Genomic DNA, 6,543 nt, shown 5'->3' on the forward strand with positions numbered 1-6,543 from the left:
CTCCCTATGCGTGGATATCTCAAATCTGTTTCTGCCAAGGTGTCCAGCCCGGAGAGGCATGCTCTTGGGTGTTGTTATGGGTTGTACTGTGTCCCCTAAAAAGAGATGTTGAAGTCCTAACTTTTGGTAATTGTGAATGTGACCTTTTTTTGGAAATAGGTTATTTGCAAATGTAATTCACTTAAGACGAGTTCATCAGGGTGGGCCCTAATCCAATATGACTGGTGTCCTTATAATAAGAGAAGACAGAAATACACAGGGAGCGTGCCATGTGACAACAGAGGCAGACACTGAACTGATGTTATTGCAAGCTGAGGAACATAAAGGATTGCCGGCAACACCAGAAGCTAGGATGACTCAAGGAATGACCCTCCTCTAGAACCTTCAGAGAAAGCATGGCCCTACTGACAACTTAACTTTGGACTTCTAATCTCTAGAACTGTAAGATAATAAATACCTATTGTTTTAAGCCACCAAAGTTTGTGGCACATTTTCCTGTTATAGCAGCCCTAGGAAACAGAGCTCTCTATATTTGTATGGATAGCAGTTGCACAGCTTCCAGTGACCACCATTATAGAAGCTAGGAAGAGTGAAGGAAGAGAGTTCTGTCAGAGACTCAGAGGGAGCTGAGTAGCCAGGCCAGGCTGACATCTTGATTTCAAACTTTTAGCCTCCAGAAAGAACACATTTTTTTTGTTTGAAGCACCCAGTTTGTCGTACTTTGTAATAGCAGGTCCGGGAGACTACCATGGATGGTATCCCTTCCAATGACTCCATCATGATATTATCACTGAGCATTTCCCATACGGTGTCCAGGAATTATGTGCATACAACCCACCACAAGTGAGAAAGTAGTAATTTCCCAGCTTTGCCACTAGGCTCTGTTTTCAAGGATGAGTCAGGTAGCAGCCCACTGTGTGTCCCAGACTGCAGGGGACACATTTTCCCTCATTGGGGCAGGAGGAGGAACTGACATTGAGCCAACACTCTTTTATTTCTAACAGCTTCAACCCTTTCATAGCTTCTCGTTGGCATTAGGCTGTATGGATAAGAGGCCTCTATTGCAGGATCTGCACAAGTCATTCAGTGCCTCACTTTGGAGATTGGAAATACTGCACCTATTCTTTTAGTTTCTGACTTTTGGAGCTTTTGAGAAAACTGAAACAGAAATTGTCCCATTTCGATATTCTGATTTAAACCTAAATTAATTTCTGCCAGATTTTCAGGTTTATTGATATTAAGTTGCACAGAGTGTTTTTTAAAGTTTAAAAAATCTTCTTTGGATATATTTGGTTTTTTTCTATCACATGTTTTCTTAATCAAACTTGCTGACCTTTGTTTTGTATTCTGTACTAGTCTCTGAAAGAAGAATCATCTTTCTATTTTACTGATAATTCTACCAATATATTTGTTATCAATTTTACTATTTTTCCTTTTAATATTCATTACTTTCTATCATCTCTCTGGTTTATTTCATTGCTTAGCTTCTAGAGTTGAATACTTCTTTGGTTTTTATGCAAAATTTTTTTCTAATAAATGCATTTTTTTCCCTTGGGTATCAGCTTGGCCATGTAGGAGACATGCCCAGCCAGCGTTCATCTGCCTGCCGCACCTTTTCCTCTTTTCTACTTGCTGTATGGAACTTACATCTGGTTAGGAATCGGTCCCATTACATTAGATACATAGGGCTGTTATGCCAGTTTTCTATATGGTATTTTTAAAAATTCTGCCTTGTTTCTTCTTTGATCCAAAATTTATTTAGAAGACCTTAGTCTTCTAAATATCTGCTGATGCTTTGGAATGGTTGCTGGCCTTTTGTTGTTAGCTTTTGGGTTACTGACCCTTTGATGTTAAATTTGAATTTTCATTGGATTTTAATTTACTGGATTTTAATAAAATTTTATTATATTTCAATAAGTTAAAAGGGTCTGCATGAGTTGTGCTTTGAAAATTTGTCACCATTTAAAAAAATTTCCCAATATATTGTAAATTTGTGGATGTTCCATCTGTTTGAAAATAGCATGTATTCTGTTTCTTGGATACAAAGTTCTACCACAATTTATAGATCAAGCAATTGAATTATGCATCCTAAATTCTCAATATCTTTAATTTGTTAATTAATATTTAAAGATACACTTGTTGAAGTTTCTCATTGTGATTATGAAATTGTTTATTTTTCTTTTAATAAGATTTTTATTTCAAAATTAAGTTGTTAGGAGCAGAAATATTCATGATAATAGTAAAGTTTTAATGGAGTTAACATTTTATTAATATGAAATATCCATCTTTGTCCCCTTTCAGTAGTTTTTATCCTGAATTCTACTTTATCTCATTTTAATGTCCCTATATATGCTCTCCTTTTGTTAGCCTTTGCTTTCAATATCTTTTTGCCTTCTTTTATTTTTAACCTCCCTATGTTGTGTCATTGTATTTGGATTTCTGAAAAATAACAAATGGCTGTAACATTTCTCCAGTAGGAGAATCTTTGTCTTTTAATATATACATTTAACCCAGGAAAATGTATCATGATTACTGATAAAATTGACTATGTTCTCAGAACCATAGTTCGTAGTTTATCTTTTATATGCTTTCTTGCTGTCTCTTTTCCTTAACTGCTTATGTGATTAAGTTATTTGTTCCTTTCTTTCCTCCAAATGATTTGGGAGTAAGGCATCCTAATTCTCAGTGGTTAACCTCAAGTCTTTAATAAGTATGCTTAAATGTATACAGAAAATCAAATCAAAACCACAATGAGATACCTACCATCTCGCATCAGTTAGAGTGACTATTACTAAAAAGTCAAAAAATAACAGATGCTGGTGAGGTTGCAGAGAAAAAGCAACCCTTATACACGGTTAGTGGGAGTGTGAATCAGTTTAACCATTGTGGAAGACAGTGGGGCGATTCTTCAAAGACCTAAAAACAGAAATACCATTTGACTCAGCAATCCCATTACTGGGTATATATACCCAAAGAAATATAAATCTTCTATCATAAAGACACATGCATGAGTATGTTCATTGCAGCACTATTCACAACAGTAAAGACATGGAATCAACCTAAATGCCCACAATGGTAGACTGGATAAAGAAAATGTGGTACATATATACCATGGAATACTAGGCAGCCATTAAAAAAGACTGAGATCATGTCATTTGTAGGAACATAGATGGATCTGGAGGCCACTATCCTTAGCAAACCAACACAGGAACAGAAAACCAAATACCACATGTTCTCACTTATAAGTGGGAGCTAAACAATGAGAACACATGGACATATAGAGCAGAAAAACAGACACTGGGACCTATTGGAGGATGGAGGTTGAGAGGTGGGAGAGGATCAGGAAAAATAACTAGTGGGTACTAGGCTTAATACCTCAGTAATGAAATAATCTGTTCAACAAACCCTCATGGCATGAGTTTACCTATGTAACAAACCTGCACTTGTACCCCTGAACTTAAAATAAAAGTTAAAAAAAAGTCAAAAGCTAGAGTCAATCAGCATGTATATTTCTCCTCCTGGGATGACAAGAACATCACCTTTCTTTCTGATATCCCTCCCTGTTCTTCCTTGCCACATGCCCCTCTGCAGCCTCCTAGCTCCCAATCAGCTTCATCTCATTTTTCTCTCTCCCTGCAGTGGAGTAGGTGGGTTGGCAGCAGAAGTAATTTCAGGTTCCTCAATTCTTCTGCATTGCTGGTGAGGGTCTTAAGTGCTGAAAGTCATTCATACTGAAAATAGATAATTCTCTTGTCAATACTGACAAACTCTTACAACATACTTTTGATGAATTATTTACTCTAACACAATCTTTGTCTCTTTTCTTCATTTAACCAGACTCAGTTCCATGACCCGAAGAAGACAGATGCAGAGAGAAAAGAAAGAAGAGTGGAAAAACACCTTTTATAGCACAACCTTTCAATATTTAGTCATTACTAGATAAACAATAAAAAAAAAGACAAATCACATAGGCAAAAGAATTTTTGTAGTACCAAAATATATAAAACCTGAATATCAAGGCTGCTTCCGAAAACATTAAGAAACAGAACACGACATGAAACATGTTACTGAAAAATGCAAATGACTGATATACACATAAAAAGGTGATGAGCATCAGTAATAAGTAATGAAAAATAAATGTAAGCCACAGTGAAATGCCATTTTAAAAATTGTGCTTGTCAGATTGGCAAAAAAATTAAAAAGTGAGTGAAAGTACCAAATATTAATGAGGATGTAGGAAAACTATAATTTTGCTTTTTGTTGAAAGGACTGTAGACTGTTACAGTCTTGTAGATTGGTACAAACTTTAAAAAATATTTTGGTTATGTCTATTAATTTATTATTTCTATTAATATAAAATATAAATTACCTAAAGAACCAGGATCACACTGCTAAGAATTGATCTTATAGATATAATATATTGAATATTTAAAGACATTCCTTCTTTCTTTAAACAAACGTTTTTGACTGCTGACTAAATGTCAGTCATATTCTATACACATGAGAAACATCAGTGAACAAAACAAAAATCATGGCCGGGCGCAGTGGCTCATGCCTGTAATCCTAGCACTTTGAGAGGCCAAGGTCGGCAGATCACCTGAGGTCAGGAGTTTGAGACCAGCCTGGCCAACATGGCGAAACCCCATCTCTACTAAAAATACAAACATTAGCCAGGTGTGTTGGTGCATGCCTGTAATTCCAGCTACCCGGGAGGCTTAAGCAGGAGAATTGCTGGAACCCAGGAAGTGGAGGCTTCAGTGAGCCAAGATGGCACCTCTGTACTCCAGCCTGGGCGACAGAGTGAGACTCTGTCTCAAACAACAACAACAACAACGAAAAACAAAGATCTTTGCTCTTGTGGAACATACATTCTTGTGAGGGAAATACCAATAAATGTAAGCAATTATTCTTTAGTCTCAATTTTCATCTCTAGGATGTGATATTTGTTGGAATGGAAGGCATAGTCAATGCCAAAGATGTCAATACTGGTAATTCTTTTAAATGTAAATAAAGTATTTTATAAGACTGCAGAAATATTTCAGATAACTTGACTAAAGCTAAGAGATAAAAATCTTATGTGACTTATTTTAGATTCAGTGTGTCTTTTTAACATGGTAGTTAAAACTTGTATAACAAATCTTATCATAAATTACTTATTCCAATTAGACAATTGTCTTATTTCATTTTATAAAATGATGAATTTCATTTAATATTTAACATTAACATTTATTTAATACACTAACATTAAACAATATTCATTTTATATTCTCAATCTCATTAATATTTTAATATTTTCAATTTTTTATTAAGAAAAAATGTACAGTCATGTACTAATCTTAACAGTTTTTAACTGTATATACCTTTTTCATTTACTACCACATGGAAAAGTTTTGATCATGATATACAATTAAATTACTAAAATTATTTTTGATTTTTATGAATGGTTCTCATTTAATTATTCCTTGAAGGCAAACACTGAAGTTTGATACATAAACACACACAATTATACTTCCCGATTAATGAATAACTTATAATTTAGTTACACAAAACATTGCATTTGTTACAAATTAAGTAATGAGATTAATCTTTTTTAAAACCTATTATAAATGGCTGAATTTCTTACATTGGATTATACCATAATAAGTTTGACTTGATTGCTTTTTGTAATCTACCTTTAATATATTTCCTGTATATTTATTTGTCCATGGTTTCATAGTCTATAAAACTCATATTAACATGTTTATTTTTACTTAAAGTTAGCTTCTTTTCTGCAAGAAAATAAGTCTGACTTAGCTGAAGCACTTGACAACCATTATTGGGTTTGCCAATAAAGTTGTATGATGGAGACTTTCTATATAAGTTACGTGATAAAAATGATAAATCAACAGGTCTAAAGATATGACAAAATATATTCAAAATACATAACATAAGAAGAGTCTATTTAAAAAATTATACTGGAGATCAGGCATGGTGACTCACACCTGTAAAATACTGGCACGTTGGGAGGCCAAAGTAGAAGAATAGCTTGAGCCCAGGAGTTCAAGACCAGCTTGGGCAACATGGTGAAGCTGCATCTCTACAAACAACAACAACAAAAATTAGCCAAGTGTGGTGGTACATGCCTGTGGTCCTAGCTACTGGGGTTGCTGAGGTGAAAGTATCACTTGAGCTTTGGAGGTTTGAAGCTGCACTCCAACCTGGGCAACACAGTGAGACCCTGTCTCAAATAAGTAAATAAATAAATAAAATAAAAATTGTATTGGAAAAAGATTATACAATTCATGATAATTTAAGTTTTCTATTCTCTCTTAATGTATCATGCTATACAAAAAGCCTCTAGCTGAAAGGATAACAGATTTAATTATTAATAATTTGATAAATGTTGGTTATGAGAAAATGAATGACTCAAATGAACTGGTAATAGATTTTGCAATCAGATGTTTTCAATTATTTGCATTTAACAACATTTCAGGAGTTCTTAAACAAGTTGTCAGCTCATAGATCAAAATAATTTTTGGTAAAAATCACTATTTGGCACGGCTA

At 34.4% G+C, this 6,543-nt stretch overlaps 1 long non-coding RNA gene across 1 annotated transcript in view; it reads left to right on the plus strand.

Moving 5' to 3' along the window:
• Positions 1–5,436, plus strand: part of LOC134757537 (uncharacterized) — a 30,222-nt gene extending 24,786 nt beyond the window's left edge. The window contains exon 3 of the long non-coding RNA XR_010131670.1: positions 3,838–5,436. This is a non-coding gene — a long non-coding RNA (uncharacterized lncRNA). The remainder of the gene's footprint in view (positions 1–3,837) is intronic.
• Positions 5,437–6,543: the final 1,107 nt, after the last annotated feature.

Source organism: Gorilla gorilla, chromosome 19 (genome assembly GCF_029281585.2).
Source record: "Gorilla gorilla gorilla isolate KB3781 chromosome 19, NHGRI_mGorGor1-v2.1_pri, whole genome shotgun sequence".
Taxonomy (NCBI): domain Eukaryota; kingdom Metazoa; phylum Chordata; class Mammalia; order Primates; family Hominidae; genus Gorilla; species Gorilla gorilla.